The following is a 21,060-nucleotide window of genomic DNA, read 5'->3' as shown; positions in this document are numbered from 1 at the left end:
ACTGTCTTAACTCTTACTCTGGCCTAATAGCTACTGTCTTAACTCTTACTCTGGCCTAATGGTTAAGGTCTTGGACTCTTACTCTGGCCTCATAGCTACTGTCTTAACTCTTACTCTGGCCTCATAGCTACTGTCTTAACTCTTACTCTGGCCTCATAGCTACTGTCTTAACTCTTACTCTGGCCTAATGGTTAAGGTCTTGGACTCTTACTCTGGCCTCATAGCTGCTGTCTTAACTCTTACTCTGGCCTCATAGCTACTGACTTAACTCTTACTCTGGCTTCATAGCTACTATCTTAACTCTTACTCTGGCCTAATGGTTAAGGTCTTGGACTCTTACTCTGGCCTCATAGCTACTGTCTTAACTCTTACTCTGGCCTAATAGCTACTGTCTTAACTCTTACTCTGGCCTCATAGCTACTGTCTTAACTCTTACTCTGGCCTCATAGCTACTGTCTTAACACTTACTCTGGCCTCATAGCTACTGTCTTAACTCTTACTCTGGCCTAATGAGTAAGGTCTTGGACTCTTACTCTGGCATCATAGCTACTGTCTTAACTCTTACTCTGGCCTCATAGCTACTGTCTTAACTCTTACTCTGGCCGAATAGCGACTGTCTTAACTCTTACTCTGGCCTAATAGCTACTGTCTTAACTCTTACTCTGGCCTAATAGCTACTGTCTTAACTCTTACTCTGGCCTCGTAGCTACTGTCTTAACTCTTACTCTGGCCTAATGGTTAAGGTCTTGGACTCTTACTCTGGCCTAATAGCTACTGTCTTAACTCTTACTCTGGCCTAATGGTTAAGGTCCTAACTCTTACTCTGGCCTAATGGTTAAGGTCTTGGACTCTTACTATGGCCTCATAGCTACTGTCTTAACTCTTACTCTGGCCTCATAGCTACTGTCTTAACTATTACTCTGGCCTAATAGCTACTGTCTTAACTCTTACTCTGGCCTCATAGCTACTGTATTATCTCCTACTCTGGCCTAATAGTTAAGGTCTTGGACTCTTACTCTGGCCTTATAGCTACTGTCTTAACTCTTACTCTGGCCTCATAGCTACTGTCTTAACTCTTACTCTGGCCTAATGGTTAAGGTCTTGGACTCTTACTCTGGCCTCATAGCTACTGTCTTAACTCTTACTCTGGCCTCATAGCTACTGTCTTAACTCTTACTCTGGCCTAATAGCTACTGTCTTAACTCTTACTCTGGCCTCATAGCTACTGTATTATCTCCTACTCTGGCCTAATAGTTAAGGTCTTGGACTCTTACTCTGGCCTAATAGCTACTGTCTTAACTCTTACTCTGGCCTAATAGCTACTGTCTTAACTCTTACTCTGGCCTCATAGCTACCGTCTTAACTCTTACTCTGGCCTAATGTTTAAGGTCTTGAACTATTACTCTGGCCTCATATCTACTGTCTTAACTCTTACTCTGGCCTCATAGCTACTGTCTTAACTCTTACTCTGGCCTCATAACTACTGTCTTCACTCTTACTCTGCATAATGGTTAATGTCTTGGACTCTTACTCTGGCCTCATAGCTACTGTCTTCACTCTTACTCTGGCCTCATAACTACTGTCTTAATTCTTACTCTGGCCTCATAGCTACTGTCTTAACTCTTACTCTGGCCTAATAGCTACTGTCTTAACTCTTACACTGGCCTCAGAGCTACTGTCTTAACTCTTAGTCTGGCCTAATGGTTAAGGTCTTGGACTCTTACTCTGGCCTAATAGCTACTGTATTAACTCGTACTCTGGCCTCATAGCCACTGTCTTAACTCTTACACTGGCCTAATGGTTAAGGTCTTGGACTCTTACTCTGGCCTCATATATACTGTCTTAACTCTTACTCTGGCCTCATAGCTACTGTCTTAACTCTTACTCTGGCCTCATAGCTACTGTCTTAACTCTTACTCTGGCATAATGGTTAAGGTCTTGGACTCTTACTCTGGCCTCATAGCTACTGTCTTAACTCTTACTCTGGCCTCATAACTACTGTCTTAACTCTTACTCTGGCCTCATAGCTACTGTCTTAACTCTCACTCTGGCCTAATAGCTACTGTCTTAACTCTTACACTGGCCTCATAGCTACTGTCTTAACTCTTACTCTGGCCTCATAGCTACTGTCTTAACTCTTACTCTGGCCTAATGGTTAAGGTCTTGGACTCTTACTCTGGTCTCATAGCTACTGTCTTAACTCTTACTCTGGCCTCATAGCTACTGTCTTAACTCTTACTCTGGCCTAATAGCTACTGTCTTAACTATTACACTGGCCTAATAGCTAATATCTTAACTCTTACTCTGGCCTCATAGCTACTGTCTTAACTCTTACTCTGGCCTCATAGCTACTGTCTTAACTCTTACTCTGGCCTCATAGCAACTGTCTTAACTCTTACTCTGGCCTAATGGTTAAGGTCTTGGACTCTTACTCTGGCCTCATAGCTACTGTCTTAACTCTTACTCTGGCCTCATAGCTACTGTCTTAACTCTTACTCTGGCCTCAAAGCTGCTGTCTTAACTCTTACTCTGGCCTAATAGCTACTGTCTTAACTCTTACTCTGGCCTCATAGCTACTGTCTTAACTCTTACTCTGGCCTCATTGCTACTGTCTTAACTCTTACTCTGGCCTAATGGTTAAGGTCTTGGACTCTTACTCTGGCCTTATAGCTACTGTCTTAACTCTTACTCTGGCCTCATAGCTACTGTCTTAACTCTTACTCTGGCCTAATGGTTAAGGTCTTAGACTCTTACAATGGCCTAATAGCTACTGTCTTAACTCTTACTCTGGCCTCATAGCTACTGTCTTAACTCTTACTCTGGCCTCATAACTACTGTCTTAACTCTTACTCTGGCCTAATGGTTAAGGTCTTGGACTCTTACTCTGGCCTAATAGCTACTGTCTTAACTCTTACTCTGGCCTAATGGTTAAGGTCCTAACTCTTACTCTGGCCTAATGGTTAAGGTCTTGGACTCTTACTATGGCCTCATAGCTACTGTCTTAACTCTTACTCTGGCCTCATAGCTACTGTCTTAACTATTACTCTGACCTCATATCTACTGTCTTAACTCTTACTCTGGCCTTATAGCTACTGTCTTAACTCTTACTCTGGCCTCATAGCTACTGTCTTAACTCTTACTCTGGCCTAATGGTTAAGGTCTTGGACTCTTACTCTGGCCTCATAGCTACTGTCTTAACTCTTACTCTGGCCTCATAGCTACTGTCTTAACTCTTACTCTGGCCTAATAGCTACTGTCTTAACTCTTACTCTGGCCTCATAGCTACTGTATTATCTCCTACTCTGGCCTAATAGTTAAGGTCTTGGACTCTTACTCTGGCCTAATAGCTACTGTCTTAACTCTTACTCTGGCCTAATAGCTACTGTCTTAACTCTTACTCTGGCCTCATAGCTACTGTCTTAACTCTTACTCTGGCCTAATGTTTAAGGTCTTGAACTATTACTCTGGCCTCATATCTACTGTCTTAACTCTTACTCTGGCCTCATAGCTACTGTCTTAACTCTTACTCTGGCCTCATAACTACTGTCTTCACTCTTACTCTGCATAATGGTTAATGTCTTGGACTCTTACTCTGGCCTCATAGCTACTGTCTTCACTCTTACTCTGGCCTCATAACTACTGTCTTAATTCTTACTCTGGCCTCATAGCTACTGTCTTAACTCTTACTCTGGCCTAATAGCTACTGTCTTAACTCTTACACTGGCCTCAGAGCTACTGTCTTAACTCTTAGTCTGGCCTAATGGTTAAGGTCTTGGACTCTTACTCTGGCCTAATAGCTACTGTATTAACTCGTACTCTGGCCTCATAGCCACTGTCTTAACTCTTACACTGGCCTAATGGTTAAGGTCTTGGACTCTTACTCTGGCCTCATATATACTGTCTTAACTCTTACTCTGGCCTCATAGCTACTGTCTTAACTCTTACTCTGGCCTCATAGCTACTGTCTTAACTCTTACTCTGGCATAATGGTTAAGGTCTTGGACTCTTACTCTGGCCTCATAGCTACTGTCTTAACTCTTACTCTGGCCTCATAACTACTGTCTTAACTCTTACTCTGGCCTCATAGCTACTGTCTTAACTCTCACTCTGGCCTAATAGCTACTGTCTTAACTCTTACACTGGCCTCATAGCTACTGTCTTAACTCTTACTCTGGCCTCATAGCTACTGTCTTAACTCTTACTCTGGCCTAATGGTTAAGGTCTTGGACTCTTACTCTGGTCTCATAGCTACTGTCTTAACTCTTACTCTGGCCTCATAGCTACTGTCTTAACTCTTACTCTGGCCTAATAGCTACTGTCTTAACTATTACACTGGCCTAATAGCTAATATCTTAACTCTTACTCTGGCCTCATAGCTACTGTCTTAACTCTTACTCTGGCCTCATAGCTACTGTCTTAACTCTTACTCTGGCCTCATAGCAACTGTCTTAACTCTTACTCTGGCCTAATGGTTAAGGTCTTGGACTCTTACTCTGGCCTCATAGCTACTGTCTTAACTCTTACTCTGGCCTCATAGCTACTGTCTTAACTCTTACTCTGGCCTCAAAGCTGCTGTCTTAACTCTTACTCTGGCCTAATAGCTACTGTCTTAACTCTTACTCTGGCCTCATAGCTACTGTCTTAACTCTTACTCTGGCCTCATAGCTACTGTCTTAACTCTTACTCTGGCCTAATGGTTAAGGTCTTGGACTCTTACTCTGGCCTCATAGCTACTGTCTTAACTCTTACTCTGGCCTCATAGCTACTGTCTTAACTCTTACTCTGGCCTAATGGTTAAGGTCTTAGACTCTTACAATGGCCTAATAGCTACTGTCTTAACTCTTACTCTGGCCTCATAGCTACTGTCTTAACTCTTACTCTGGCCTCATAACTACTGTCTTAACTCTTACTCTGGCCTAATGGTTAAGGTCTTGGACTCTTACTCTGGCCTCATAGCTACTGTCTTAACTCTTACTCTGGCCTCATAACTACTGTCTTAACTCTTACTCAGGCCTAATGGTTAAGGTCTTGGACTCTTACTCTGGCCTCATAGCTACTGTCTTAACTCTTACTCTGGCCTCATAGCTACTGTCTTAACTCTTACTCTGGCCTCATAGCTACTGTCTTAACTCTTACTCTGGCCTAATGGTTAAGGTCTTGGACTCTTACTCTGGCCTCATAGCTACTGTCTTAACTCTTACTCTGGCATACTAGCTTCTGTCTTAACTCTTACTCTGGCCTAATAGCTACTGTCTTAACTCTTACTCTGGCCTAATGGTTAAGGTCTTGGACTCTTACTCTGGCCTCATAGCTACTGTCTTAACTCTTACTCTGGCCTCATAGCTACTGTCTTAACTCTTACTCTGGCCTCATAGCTACTGTCTTAACTCTTACTCTGGCCTAATGGTTAAGGTCTTGGACTCTTACTCTGGCCTCATAGCTACTGTCTTAACTCTTACTCTGGCCTCATAGCTACTGTCTTAACTCTTACTCTGGCCTAATGGTTAAGGTCTTAGACTCTTACAATGGCCTAATAGCTACTGTCTTAACTCTTACTCTGGCCTCATAGCTACTGTCTTAACTCTTACTCTGGCCTCATAACTTCTGTCTTAACTCTTACTCTGGCCTAATGGTTAAGGTCTTGGACTCTTACTCTGGCCTCATAGCTACTGTCTTAACTCTTACTCTGGCCTCATAGCTACTGTCTTAACTCTTACTCTGGCCTCATAGCTACTGTCTTAACTCTTACTCTGGCCTAATGGTTAAGGTCTTGGACTCTTACTCTGGCCTCATAGCTACTGTCTTAACTCTTACTCTGGCATACTAGCTACTGTCTTAACTCTTACTCTGGCCTAATAGCTACTGTCTTAACTCTTACTCTGGCCTAATGGTTAAGGTCTTGGACTCTTACTCTGGCCTCATAGCTACTGTCTTAACTCTTACTCTGGCCTCATAGCTACTGTCTTAACTCTTACTCTGGCCTCATAGCTACTGTCTTAACTCTTACTCTGGCCTAATGGTTAAGGTCTTGGACTCTTACTCTGGCCTCATAGCTACTGTCTTAACTCTTACTCTGGCCTCATAGCTACTGTCTTAACTCTTACTCTGGCCTAATGGTTAAGGTCTTAGACTCTTACAATGGCCTAATAGCTACTGTCTTAACTCTTACTCTGGCCTCATAGCTACTGTCTTAACTCTTACTCTGGCCTCATAACTACTGTCTTAACTCTTACTCTGGCCTAATGGTTAAGGTCTTGGACTCTTACTCTGGCCTCATAGCTACTGTCTTAACTCTTACTCTGGCCTCATAGCTACTGTCTTAACTCTTACTCTGGCCTCATAGCTACTGTCTTAACTCTTACTCTGGCCTAATGGTTAAGGTCTTGGACTCTTACTCTGGCCTCATAGCTACTGTCTTAACTCTTACTCTGGCCTCATAGCTACTGTCTTAACTCTTACTCTGGCCTCATAGCTACTGTCTTAACTCTTACTCTGGCCTAATGGTTAAGGTCTTGGACTCTTACTCTGGCCTCATAGCTGCTGTCTTAACTCTTACTCTGGCCTCATAGCTACTGACTTAACTCTTACTCTGGCCTCATAGCTACTATCTTAACTCTTACTCTGGCCTAATGGTTAAGGTCTTGGACTCTTACTCTGGCCTCATAGTTACTGTCTTAACTCTTACTCTGGCCTCATAGCTACTGTCTTAACTCTTACTCTGGCCTAATAGCTACTGTCTTAACTCTTACTCTGGCCTCATAGCTACTGTCTTAACTCTTACTCTGGCCTCATAGCTACTGTCTTAACACTTACTCTGGCCTCATAGCTACTGTCTTAACTCTTACTCTGGCCTAATGAGTAAGGTCTTGGACTCTTACTCTGGCATCATAGCTACTGTCTTAACTCTTACTCTGGCCTCATAGCTACTGTCTTAACTCTTACTCTGGCTGAATAGCGACTGTCTTAACTCTTACTCTGGCCTAATGGTTAAGGTCTTGGACTCTTACTCTGGCCTAATAGCTACTGTCTTAACTCTTACTCTGGCCTAATAGCTACTGTCTTAACTCTTATTCTGGCCTCGTAGCTACTGTCTTAACTCTTACTCTGGCCTAATGGTTAAGGTCTTGGACTCTTACTCTGGCCTAATAGCTACTGTCTTAACTCTTACTCTGGCCTAATGGTTAAGGTCTTAACTCTTACTCTGGCCTAATAGCTACTGTCTTAACTCTTACTCTGGCCTAATGGTTAAGGTCTTGGACTCTTACTATGGCCTCATAGCTACTGTCTTAACTCTTACTCTGGCCTCATAGCTACTGTCTTAACTCTTACTCTGACCTCATGTCTACTGTCTTAACTCTTCCTCTGGCCTCATAGCTACTGTCTTAACTCTTACTCTGGCCTAATGGTTAAGGTCTTGGACTCTTACTATGGCCTCATAGCTACTGTCTTAACTCTTACTCTGGCCTGATAGCTACTGTCTTAACTCTTACTCTGGCCTAATAGCTACTGTCTTAACTCTTACTCTGGCCTCATAGCTACTGTCTTAACTCCTACTCTGGCCTAATAGTTAAGGTCTTGGACTCTTACACTGGCCTAATAGCTACTGTCTTAACTCTTACTCTGGCCTAATAGCTACTGTCTTAACTCTTACTCTGGCCTCAGAGCTACTGTCTTAACTCTTAGTCTGGCCTAATGGTTAAGGTCTTGGACTCTTACTCTGGCCTAATGGCTACTATCTTAACTCTTACTCTGGCCTCATAGCCACTGTCTTAATTATTAATCTGGCCTAATGGTTAAGGTCTTGGACTCTTACTCTGGCCTCATAGCTACTGTCTTAACTCTTACTCTGGCCTCATAGCTACTGTCTTAACTCTTACTCTGGCCTCATAGCTACTGTCTTAACTCTTACTCTGGCCTCATAGCTACTGTCTTAACTCTTACTCTGGCCTAATAGCTACTGTCTTAACTCTTACTCTGGCCTCATAGCTACTGTCTTAACTCTTACTCTGGCCTAATAGCTACTGTCTTAACTCTTACTCTGGCCTCATAGCTACTGTCTTAACTCTTACTCTGGCCTAATGGTTAAGGTCTTGAACTATTACTCTGGCCTCATATCTACTGTCTTAACTCTTACTCTGGGCTCATAGCTACTGTCTTAACTCTTACTCTGGCCTCATAGCTACTGTCTTCACTCTTACTCTGGCATAATGGTTAAGGTCTTGGACTCTTACTCTGGCCTCATAGCTACTGTCTTAACTTTTACTCAGGCCTCATAACTACTGTCTTAACTCTTACTCTGGCCTCATAGCTACTGTCTTAACTCTTACTCTGGCCTAATAGCTACTGTCTTAACTCTTACACTGACCTCAGAGCTACTGTCTTAACTCTTAGTCTGGCCTAATGGTTAAGGTCTTGGACTCTTACTCTGGCCTAATAGCTACTGTATTAACTCGTACTCTGGCCTCATAACCACTGTCTTAACTCTTACTCTGGCCTAATGGTTAAGGTATTGGACTCTTACTCTGGCCTAATAGCTACTGTCTTAACTCTTACTCTGGCCTAATAGCTACTGTCTTAACTCTTACTCTGGCCTCATAGCTACTGTCTTAACTCTTACTCTGGCCTCATAGCTACTGTCTTAACTCTTACTCTGGCCTAATGGTTAAGGTCTTGGACTCTTACTCTGGCCTCATAGCTACTGTCTTAACTCTTACTCTGGCCTCATAGTTACTGTCTTAACTCTTACTCTGGCCTCATAGCTACTGTCTTAACTCTTACTCTGGCCTCATAGCTACTGTCTTAACTCTTACTCTGGCCTAATGGTTAAGGTCTTGGACTCTTACTCTGGCCTCATAGCTACTGTCTTAACTCTTACTCTGGCCTCATAGCTACTGTCTTAACTCTTATTCTGGCCTCATAGCTACTGTCTTAACTCTTACTCTGGCCTCATAGCTACTATCTTAACTCTTACTCTGGCCTCATAGCTACTGTCTTAACTCTTACTCTGGCCTCGGAGCTACTGTCTTAACTCTTACTCTGGCCTAATGTTTAAGGTCTTGGACTCTTACTCTGGCCTAATAGCTACTGTCTTAACTCCTACTCTGGCCTCATAGCTACTGTCTTAACTCTTACTCTGGCCTAATAGCTACTGTCTTAACTCTTACTTTGGCCTCATAGCTACTGTCTTAACTCTTACTCTGGCCTAATGGTTAAGGTCTTGGACTCTTACTCTGGCCTCATAGCTACTGTCTTAATTCTTAGTCTGGCCTCATGGCTACTGTCTTAATTCTTACTCTGGCCTAATGGTTAAGGTCTTGGACTCTTACTCTGGCCTCATAGCTACTGTTTTAACTCTTACTCTGGCCTCATAGCTACTGTCTTAACTCTTACTCTGGCCTCATAGCTACTGTCTTAACACTTACTCTGGCCTAATGGTTAAGGTCTTGGACTCTTACTCTGGCCTCATAGCTTCTGTCTTAACTGTTACTCTGGCCTCATAGCTACTGTCATAACTCTTACTCTGGCCTAATAGCTACTGTCTTAACTCGTACTCTGGCCTAATAGCTACTGTCTTAACTCTTACTCTGGCCTCATAGCTACTGTCTTAACTCTTACTCTGGCCTAATGGTTAAGGTCTTGGACTATTACTCTGGTCTACTAGCTACTGTCTTAACTCTTACTCTGGCCTAATAGCTACTGTCTTAACTCTTACTCTGGCCTCATAGCTACTGTCTTAACTCTTACTCTGGCCTAATAGCTACTGTCTTAACTCTTACTCTGGCCTAATGGTTAAGGTCTTGGACTCTTACTCTGGCCTTATAGCTACTGTCTTAACTCTTACTCTGGCCTAATGGTTAAGGTCTTGGACTCTTACACTGGCCTCATAGCTACTGTCTTAACTCTTACTCTGGCCTCATAGCTACTGTCTTAACTCTTACTCTGGCCTCATAGCTACTGTCTTAACTCTTACTCTGGCCTAATGGTTAAGGTCTTGGACTCTTACTCTGCCCTCATAGCTACTGTCTTAACTCTTACTCTGGCCTCATAGCTACTGTCTTAACTCTTACTCTGTCCTCATAGCTACTGTCTTAACTCTTACTCTGGCCTCATAGCTACTGTCTTAACTCTTACTCTGGCCTCAGAGCTACTGTCTTAACTCTTACTCTGGCCTAATGGTTAAGGTCTTGGACTCTTACTCTGGCCTAATAGCTACTGTCTTAACTCTTACTCTGGCCTCATAGCTACTGTCTTAACTCTTACTCTGGCCTAATGGTTAAGGTCTTGGACTCTTACTCTGGCCTCATAGCTACTGTCTTAACTCTTACTCTGGCCTGATGGTTAAGGTCTTGGACTCTTACTCTGGCCTCATAGCTACTGTCTTAACTCTTACTCTGGCCTCATAGCTACTGTCTTAACTCTTACTCTGGCCTCATAGCTACTGTCTTAACTCTTACTCTGGCCTAATGGTTAAGGTCTTGGACTCTTACTCTGGCCTCATAGCTACTGTCTTAACTCTTACTCTGGCCTCATAGCTACTGTCTTAACTCTTATTCTGGCCTCATAGCTACTGTCTTAACTCTTACTCTGGCCTCATAGCTACTGTCTTAACTCTTACTCTGGCCTCATAGCTACTGTCTTAACTCTTACTCTGGCCTAATAGCTACTGTCTTAACTCTTACTCTGGCCTCATAGCTACTGTCTTAACTCTTACTCTGGCCGAATAGCGACTGTCTTAACTCTTACTCTGGCCTAATAGCTACTGTCTTAACTCTTACTCTGGCCTAATAGCTACTGTCTTAACTCTTACTCTGGCCTCGTAGCTACTGTCTTAACTCTTACTCTGGCCTAATGGTTAAGGTCTTGGACTCTTACTCTGGCCTAATAGCTACTGTCTTAACTCTTACTCTGGCCTAATGGTTAAGGTCTTAACTCTTACTCTGGCCTAATAGCTACTGTCTTAACTCTTACTCTGGCCTAATGGTTAAGGTCTTGGACTCTTTCTATGGCCTCATAGCTACTGTCTTAACTCTTACTCTGGCCTCATAGCTACTGTCTTAACTCTTACTCTGACCTCATATCTACTGTCTTAACTCTTACTCTCGCCTTATAGCTACTGTCTTAACTCTTACTCTGGCCTCATAGCTACTGTCTTAACTCTTACTCTGGCCTAATGGTTAAGGTCTTGGACTCTTACTCTGGCCTCATAGCTACTGTCTTAACTCTTACTCTGGCCTCATAGCTACTGTCTTAACTCTTACTCTGGCCTCATAGCTACTGTATTAACTCCTACTCTGGCCTAATGGTTAAGGTCTTGGACTCTTACTCTGGCCTCATAGCTGCTGTCTTAACTCTTACTCTGGCCTCATAGCTACTGACTTAACTCTTACTCTGGCCTCATAGCTACTATCTTAACTCTTACTCTGGCCTAATGGTTAAGGTCTTGGACTCTTACTCTGGCCTCATAGCTACTGTCTTAACTCTTACTCTGGCCTAATAGCTACTGTCTTAACTCTTACTCTGGCCTCATAGCTACTGTCTTAACTCTTACTCTGGCCTCATAGCTACTGTCTTAACACTTACTCTGGCCTCATAGCTACTGTCTTAACTCTTACTCTGGCCTAATGAGTAAGGTCTTGGACTCTTACTCTGGCATCATAGCTACTGTCTTAACTCTTACTCTGGCCTCATAGCTACTGTCTTAACTCTTACTCTGGCCGAATAGCGACTGTCTTAACTCTTACTCTGGCCTAATAGCTACTGTCTTAACTCTTACTCTGGCCTAATAGCTACTGTCTTAACTCTTACTCTGGCCTCGTAGCTACTGTCTTAACTCTTACTCTGGCCTAATGGTTAAGGTCTTGGACTCTTACTCTGGCCTAATAGCTACTGTCTTAACTCTTACTCTGGCCTAATGGTTAAGGTCCTAACTCTTACTCTGGCCTAATGGTTAAGGTCTTGGACTCTTACTATGGCCTCATAGCTACTGTCTTAACTCTTACTCTGGCCTCATAGCTACTGTCTTAACTATTACTCTGACCTCATATCTACTGTCTTAACTCTTACTCTGGCCCTATAGCTACTGTCTTAACTCTTACTCTGGCCTCATAGCTACTGTCTTAACTCTTACTCTGGCCTAATGGTTAAGGTCTTGGACTCTTACTCTGGCCTCATAGCTACTGTCTTAACTCTTACTCTGGCCTAATAGCTACTGTCTTAACTCTTACTCTGGCCTCATAGCTACTGTCTTATCTCCTACTCTGGCCTAATAGTTAAGGTCTTGGACTCTTACTCTGGCCTAATAGCTACTGTCTTAACTCTTACTCTGGCCTAATAGCTACTGTCTTAACTCTTACTCTGGCCTCATAGCTACTGTCTTAACTCTTACTCTGGCCTAATGTTTAAGGTCTTGAACTATTACTCTGGCCTCATATCTACTGTCTTAACTCTTACTCTGGCCTCATAGCTACTGTCTTAACTCTTACTCTGGCCTCATAACTACTGTCTTCACTCTTACTCTGCATAATGGTTAATGTCTTGGACTCTTACTCTGGCCTCATAGCTACTGTCTTAACTCTTACTCTGGCCTCATAACTACTGTCTTAACTCTTACTCTGGCCTCATAGCTACTGTCTTAACTCTTACTCTGGCCTAATAGCTACTGTCTTAACTCTTACACTGGCCTCAGAGCTACTGTCTTAACTCTTAGTCTGGCCTAATGGTTAAGGTCTTGGACTCTTACTCTGGCCTAATAGCTACTGTATTAACTCGTACTCTGGCCTCATAGCCACTGTCTTAACTCTTACACTGGCCTAATGGTTAAGGTCTTGGACTCTTACTCTGGCCTCATATATACTGGCTTAACTCTTACTCTGGCCTCATAGCTACTGTCTTAACTCTTACTCTGGCCTCATAGCTACTGTCTTAACTCTTACTCTGGCATAATGGTTAAGGTCTTGGACTCTTACTCTGGCCTCATAGCTACTGTCTTAACTCTTACTCTGGCCTCATAACTACTGTCTTAACTCTTACTCTGGCCTCATAGCTACTGTCTTAACTCTCACTCTGGCCTAATAGCTACTGTCTTAACTCTTACACTGGCCTCATAGCTACTGTCTTAACTCTTACTCTGGCCTCATAGCTACTGTCTTAACTCTTACTCTGGCCTAATGGTTAAGGTCTTGGACTCTTACTCTGGTCTCATAGCTACTGTCTTAACTCTTACTCTGGCCTCATAGCTACTGTCTTAACTCTTACTCTGGCCTAATAGCTACTGTCGTAACTATTACACTGGCCTAATAGCTAATATCTTAACTCTTACTCTGGCCTCATAGCTACTGTCTTAACTCTTACTCTGGCCTCATAGCAACTGTCTTAACTCTTACTCTGGCCTAATGGTTAAGGTCTTGGACTCTTACTCTGGCCTCATAGCTACTGTCTTAACTCTTACTCTGGCCTCATAGCTACTGTCTTAACTCTTACTCTGGCCTCAAAGCTGCTGTCTTAACTCTTACTCTGGCCTAATAGCTACTGTCTTAACTCTTACTCTGGCCTCATAGCTACTGTCTTAACTCTTACTCTGGCCTCATAGCTACTGTCTTAACTCTTACTCTGGCCTAATGGTTAAGGTCTTGGACTCTTACTCTGGCCTCATAGCTACTGTCTTAACTCTTACTCTGGCCTCATAGCTACTGTCTTAACTCTTACTCTGGCCTAATGGTTAAGGTCTTAGACTCTTACAATGGCCTAATAGCTACTGTCTTAACTCTTACTCTGGCCTCATAGCTACTGTCTTAACTCTTACTCTGGCCTCATAACTACTGTCTTAACTCTTACTCTGGCCTAATGGTTAAGGTCTTGGACTCTTACTCTGGCCTCATAGCTACTGTCTTAACTCTTACTCTGGCCTCATAACTACTGTCTTAACTCTTACTCTGGCCTAATGGTTAAGGTCTTGGACTCTTACTCTGGCCTCATAGCTACTGTCTTAACTCTTACTCTGGCCTCATAGCTACTGTCTTAACTCTTACTCTGGCCTCATAGCTACTGTCTTAACTCTTAATCTGGCCTAATGGTTAAGGTCTTGGACTCTTACTCTGGCCTCATAGCTACTGTCTTAACTCTTACTCTGGCATACTAGCTACTGTCTTAACTCTTACTCTGGCCTAATAGCTACTGTCTTAACTCTTACTCTGGCCTAATGGTTAAGGTCTTGGACTCTTACTCTGGCCTCATAGCTACTGTCTTAACTCTTACTCTGGCCTCATAGCTACTGTCTTAACTCTTACTCTGGCCTCATAGCTACTGTCTTAACTCTTACTCTGGCCTAATGGTTAAGGTCTTGGACTCTTACTCTGGCCTCATAGCTACTGTCTTAACTCTTACTCTGGCCTCATAGCTACTGTCTTAACTCTTACTCTGGCCTAATGGTTAAGGTCTTAGACTCTTACAATGGCCTAATAGCTACTGTCTTAACTCTTACTCTGGCCTCATAGCTACTGTCTTAACTCTTACTCTGGACTCATAACTTCTGTCTTAACTCTTACTCTGGCCTAATGGTTAAGGTCTTGGACTCTTACTCTGGCCTCATAGCTACTGTCTTAACTCTTACTCTGGCCTCATAGCTACTGTCTTAACTCTTACTCTGGCCTCATAGCTACTGTCTTAACTCTTACTCTGGCCTAATGGTTAAGGTCTTGGACTCTTACTCTGGCCTCATAGCTACTGTCTTAACTCTTACTCTGGCATACTAGCTACTGTCTTAACTCTTACTCTGGCCTAATAGCTACTGTCTTAACTCTTACTCTGGCCTAATGGTTAAGGTCTTGGACTCTTACTCTGGCCTCATAGCTACTGTCTTAACTCTTACTCTGGCCTCATAGCTACTGTCTTAACTCTTACTCTGGCCTCATAGCTACTGTCTTAACTCTTACTCTGGCCTAATGGTTAAGGTCTTGGACTCTTACTCTGGCCTCATAGCTACTGTCTTAACTCTTACTCTGGCCTCATAGCTACTGTCTTAACTCTTACTCTGGCCTAATGGTTAAGGTCTTAGACTCTTACAATGGCCTAATAGCTACTGTCTTAACTCTTACTCTGGCCTCATAGCTACTGTCTTAACTCTTACTCTGGCCTCATAACTACTGTCTTAACTCTTACTCTGGCCTAATGGTTAAGGTCTTGGACTCTTACTCTGGCCTCATAGCTACTGTCTTAACTCTTACTCTGGCCTCATAGCTACTGTCTTAACTCTTACTCTGGCCTCATAGCTACTGTCTTAACTCTTACTCTGGCCTAATGGTTAAGGTCTTGGACTCTTACTCTGGCCTCATAGCTACTGTCTTAACTCTTACTCTGGCATACTAGCTACTGTCTTAACTCTTACTCTGGCCTAATAGCTACTGTCTTAACTCTTACTCTGGCCTAATGGTTAAGGTCTTGGACTCTTACTCTGGCCTCATAGCTACTGTCTTAACTCTTACTCTGGCCTCATAGCTACTGTCTTAACTCTTACTCTGGCCTCATAGCTACTGTCTTAACTCTTACTCTGGCCTAATGGTTAAGGTCTTGGACTCTTACTCTGGCCTCATAGCTGCTGTCTTAACTCTTACTCTGGCCTCATAGCTACTGACTTAACTCTTACTCTGGCCTCATAGCTACTATCTTAACTCTTACTCTGGCCTAATGGTTAAGGTCTTGGACTCTTACTCTGGCCTCATAGTTACTGTCTTAACTCTTACTCTGGCCTCATAGCTACTGTCTTAACTCTTACTCTGGCCTAATAGCTACTGTCTTAACTCTTACTCTGGCCTCATAGCTACTGTCTTAACTCTTACTCTGGCCTCATAGCTACTGTCTTAACACTTACTCTGGCCTCATAGCTACTGTCTTAACTCTTACTCTGGCCTAATGAGTAAGGTCTTGGACTCTTACTCTGGCATCATAGCTACTGTCTTAACTCTTACTCTGGCCTCATAGCTACTGTCTTAACTCTTACTCTGGCCTAATGGTTAAAGTCTTGGACTCTTACTCTGGCCTAATAGCTACTGTCTTAACTCTTACTCTGGCCTCATAGCCACTGTCTTAACTCTTACTCTGGCCTAATGGTTAAGGTCTTGGACTCTTACTCTGGCCTCATAGCTACTGTCTTAACTCTTACTCTGGCCTAATAGCTACTGTCTTAACTCTTACTCTGGCCTCATAGCTACTGTCTTAACTCTTGCTCTGGCCTCATAGCTACTGTCTTAACTCTTACTCTGGCCTCATAGCTACTGTCTTAACTCTTACTCTGGCCTTATAGCTACTGTCTTAACTCTTACTCTGGCCTCATAGCTACTGTCTTAACTCTTACTCTGGCCTAATGGTTAAGGTCTTGGACTCTTACTCTGGCCTCATAGCTACTGTCTTAACTCTTACTCTGGCCTCATAGCTACTGTCTTAACTCTTACTCTGGCCTAATAGCTACTGTCTTAACTCTTACTCTGGCCTAATAGCTACTGTCTTAACTCTTACTCTGGCCTCATATCTACTGTCTTAACTCTTACTCTGGCCTAATGGTTAAGGTCTTGGACGCTTACTCTGGCCTAATAGCTACTGTCTTAACTCCTACTCTGGCCTAATAGCTACTGTCTTAACTCTTACTCTGGCCTCAAAGCCACTGTCTTAACTCTTACTCTGGCCTAATGGTTAAGGTCTTGGACTCTTACTCTGGCCTCATAGCTACTGTCTTAACTCTTACTCTGGCCTAATAGCTACTGTCTTAACTCTTACTCTGGCCTCATAGCTACTGTCTTAACTCTTACTCTGGCCTAATAGCTACTGTCTTAACTCTTACTCTTGCCTCATAGCTACTGTCTTAACTCTTACTCTGGCCTCATAGCTACTGTCTTAACTCTTACTCTGGCCTCATAGCTACTGTCTTAACTCTTACTCTGGCCTAATAGCTACTGTCTTAAATCTTACTCTGGCCTAATAGCTACTGTCTTAACTCTTATTCTGGCCTAATAGCTACTGTCTTAACTCTTACTCATGACTCATAGCTACTGTCTTAACTCTTACTCTGGCCTAATGGTTAAGGTCTTGGACTCTTACTCTGGCCTCATAGCTACTGTCTTAACTCTTACTCTGGCCTAATAGCTACTGTCTTAACTCTTACTCTGGCCTCATAGCTACTGTCTTAACTCTTGCTCTGGCCTCATAGCTACTGTCTTAACTCTTACTCTGGCCTCATAGCTACTGTCTTAACTCTTACTCTGGCCTCATAGCTACTGTCTTAACTCTTACTCTGGCCTAATAGCTACTGTCTTAACTCTTACTCTGGCCTCATAGCTACTGTCTTAACTCTTACTCTGGCCTAATAGCTACTGTCTTAACTCTTACTCTGGCCTCATAGCTACTGTCTTAACTCTTACTCTGGCCTAATGGTTAAGGTCTTGAACTATTACTCTGGCCTCATATCTACTGTCTTAACTCTTACTCTGGGCTCATAGCTACTGTCTTAACTCTTACTCTGGCCTCATAGCTACTGTCTTCACTCTTACTCTGGCATAATGGTTAAGGTCTTGGACTCTTACTCTGGCCTCATAGCTACAGTCTTAACTTTTACTCTGGCCTCATAACTACTGTCTTAACTCTTACTCTGGCCTCATAGCTACTGTCTTAACTCTTACTCTGGCCTAATAGCTACTGTCTTAACTCTTACACTGGCCTCAGAGCTACTGTCTTAACTCTTAGTCTGGCCTAATGGTTAAGGTCTTGGACTCTTACTCTGGCCTAATAGCTACTGTATTAACTCGTACTCTGGCCTCATAACCACTGTCTTAACTCTTACTCTGGCCTAATGGTTAAGGTATTGGACTCTTACTCTGGCCTAATAGCTACTGTCTTAACTCTTACTCTGGCCTAATAGATACTGTCTTAACTCTTACTCTGGCCTCATAGCTACTGTCTTAACTCTTACTCTGGCCTCATAGCTACTGTCTTAACTCTTACTCTGGCCTAATGGTTAAGGTCTTGGACTCTTACTCTGGCCTCATAGCTACTGTCTTAACTCTTACTCTGGCCTCATAGTTACTGTCTTAACTCTTACTCTGGCCTCATAGCTACTGTCTTAACTCTTACTCTGGCCTCATAGCTACTGTCTTAACTCTTACTCTGGCCTAATGGTTAAGGTCTTGGACTCTTACTCTGGCCTCATAGCTACTGTCTTAACTCTTACTCTGGCCTCATAGCTACTGTCTTAACTCTTATTCTGGCCTCATAGCTACTGTCTTAACTCTTACTCTGGCCTCATAGCTACTGTCTTAACTCTTACTCTGGCCTCATAGCTACTGTCTTAACTCTTACTCTGGCCTCGGAGCTACTGTCTTAACTCTTACTCTGGCCTAATGTTTAAGGTCTTGGACTCTTACTCTGGCCTAATAGCTACTGTCTTAACTCCTACTCTGGCCTCATAGCTACTGTCTTAACTCTTACTCTGGCCTAATAGCTACTGTCTTAACTCTTACTTTGGCCTCATAGCTACTGTCTTAACTCTTACTCTGGCCTAATGGTTAAGGTCTTGGACTCTTACTCTGGCCTCATAGCTACTGTCTTAATTCTTAGTCTGGCCTCATGGCTACTGTCTTAACTCTTACTCTGGCCTAATGGTTAAGGTCTTGGACTCTTACTCTGGCCTCATAGCTACTGTTTTAACTCTTACTCTGGCCTCATAGCTACTGTCTTAACTCTTACTCTGGCCTCATAGCTACTGTCTTAACACTTACTCTGGCCTAATGGTTAAGGTCTTGGACTCTTACTCTGGCCTCATAGCTTCTGTCTTAACTGTTACTCTGGCCTCATAGCTACTGTCATAACTCTTACTCTGGCCTAATAGCTACTGTCTTAACTCGTACTCTGGCCTAATAGCTACTGTCTTAACTCCTACTCTGGCCTCATAGCTACTGTCTTAACTCTTACTCTGGCCTAATGGTTAAGGTCTTGGACTATTACTCTGGCCTACTAGCTACTGTCTTAACTCTTACTCTGGCCTAATAGCTACTGTCTTAACTCTTACTCTGGCCTCATAGCTACTGTCTTAACTCTTACTCTGGCCTAATAGCTACTGTCTTAACTCTTACTCTGGCCTAATGGTTAAGGTCTTGGACTCTTACTCTGGCCTTATAGCTACTGTCTTAACTCTTACTCTGGCCTAATGGTTAAGGTCTTGGACTCTTACTCTGGCCTCATAGCTACTGTCTTAACTCTTACTCTGGCCTCATAGCTACTGTCTTAACTCTTATTCTGGCCTCATAGCTACTGTCTTAACTCTTACTCTGGCCTCATAGCTACTGTCTTAACTCTTACTCTGGCCTCGGAGCTACTGTCTTAACTCTTACTCTGGCCTAATGTTTAAGGTCTTGGACTCTTACTCTGGCCTAATAGCTACTGTCTTAACTCCTACTCTGGCCTCATAGCTACTGTCTTAACTCTTACTCTGGCCTAATAGCTACTGTCTTAACTCTTACTTTGGCCTCATAGCTACTGTCTTAACTCTTACTCTGGCCTAATGGTTAAGGTCTTGGACTCTTACTCTGGCCTCATAGCTACTGTCTTAATTCTTAGTCTGGCCTCATGGCTACTGTCTTAACTCTTACTCTGGCCTAATGGTTCAGGTCTTGGACTCTTACTCTGGCCTCATAGCTACTGTTTTAACTCTTACTCTGGCCTCATAGCTACTGTCTTAACTCTTACTCTGGCCTCATAGCTACTGTCTTAACACTTACTCTGGCCTAATGGTTAAGGTCTTGGACTCTTACTCTGGCCTCATAGCTTCTGTCTTAACTGTTACTCTGGCCTCATAGCTACTGTCATAACTCTTACTCTGGCCTAATAGCTACTTTCTTAACTCGTACTCTGGCCTAATAGCTACTGTCTTAACTCTTACTCTGGCCTCATAGCTACTGTCTTAACTCTTACTCTGGCCTAATGGTTAAGGTCTTGGACTATTACTCTGGCCTACTAGCTACTGTCTTAACTCTTACTCTGGCCTAATAGCTACTGTCTTAACTCTTACTCTGGCCTCATAGCTACTGTCTTAACTCTTACTCTGGCCTAATAGCTACTGTCTTAACTCTTACTCTGGCCTAATGGTTAAGGTCTTGGACTCTTACTCTGGCCTTATAGCTACTGTCTTAACTCTTACTCTGGCCTAATGGTTAAGGTCTTGGACTCTTACACTGGCCTCATAGCTACTGTCTTAACTCTTACTCTGGCCTCATAGCTACTGTCTTAACTCTTACTCTGGCCTCATAGCTACTGTCTTAACTCTTACTCTGGCCTAATGGTTAAGGTCTTGGACTCTTACTCTGCCCTCATAGCTACTGTCTTAACTCTTACTCTGGCCTCATAGCTACTGTCTTAACTCTTACTCTGTCCTCATAGCTACTGTCTTAACTCTTACTCTGGCCTCATAGCTACTGTCTTAACTCTTACTCTGGCCTCAGAGCTACTGTCTTAACTCTTACTCTGGCCTAATGGTTAAGGTCTTGGACTCTTACTCTGGCCTAATAGCTACTGTCTTAACTCTTACTCTGGCCTCATAGCTACTGTCTTAACTCTTACTCTGGCCTAATGGTTAAGGTCTTGGACTCTTACTCTGGCCTCATAGCTACTGTCTTAACTCTTACTCTGGCCTGATGGTTAAGGTCTTGGACTCTTACTCTGGCCTCATAGCTACTGTCTTAACTCTTACTCTGGCCTCATAGCTTCTGTCTTAACTCTTACTCTGGCCTCATAGCTACTGTCTTAACTCTTACTCTGGCCTAATGGTTAAGGTCTTGGACTCTTACTCTGGCCTCATAGCTACTGTCTTAACTCTTACTCTGGCCTCATAGCTACTGTCTTAACTCTTATTCTGGCCTCATAGCTACTGTCTTAACTCTTACTCTGGCCTCATAGCTACTGTCTTAACTCTTACTCTGGCCTCATAGCTACTGTCTTAACTCTTAATCTGGCCTAATAGCTACTGTCTTAACTCTTACTCTGGCCTCATAGCTACTGTCTTAACTCTTACTCTGGCCGAAT

The sequence above is a fragment of the Triturus cristatus genome, chromosome 10 (genome assembly GCF_964204655.1).
Source record: "Triturus cristatus chromosome 10, aTriCri1.1, whole genome shotgun sequence".
NCBI classification, from domain to species: domain Eukaryota; kingdom Metazoa; phylum Chordata; class Amphibia; order Caudata; family Salamandridae; genus Triturus; species Triturus cristatus.
The sequence above is the reverse complement of the archived record's forward strand: the minus strand, read 5'-3'. Positions refer to the sequence as shown.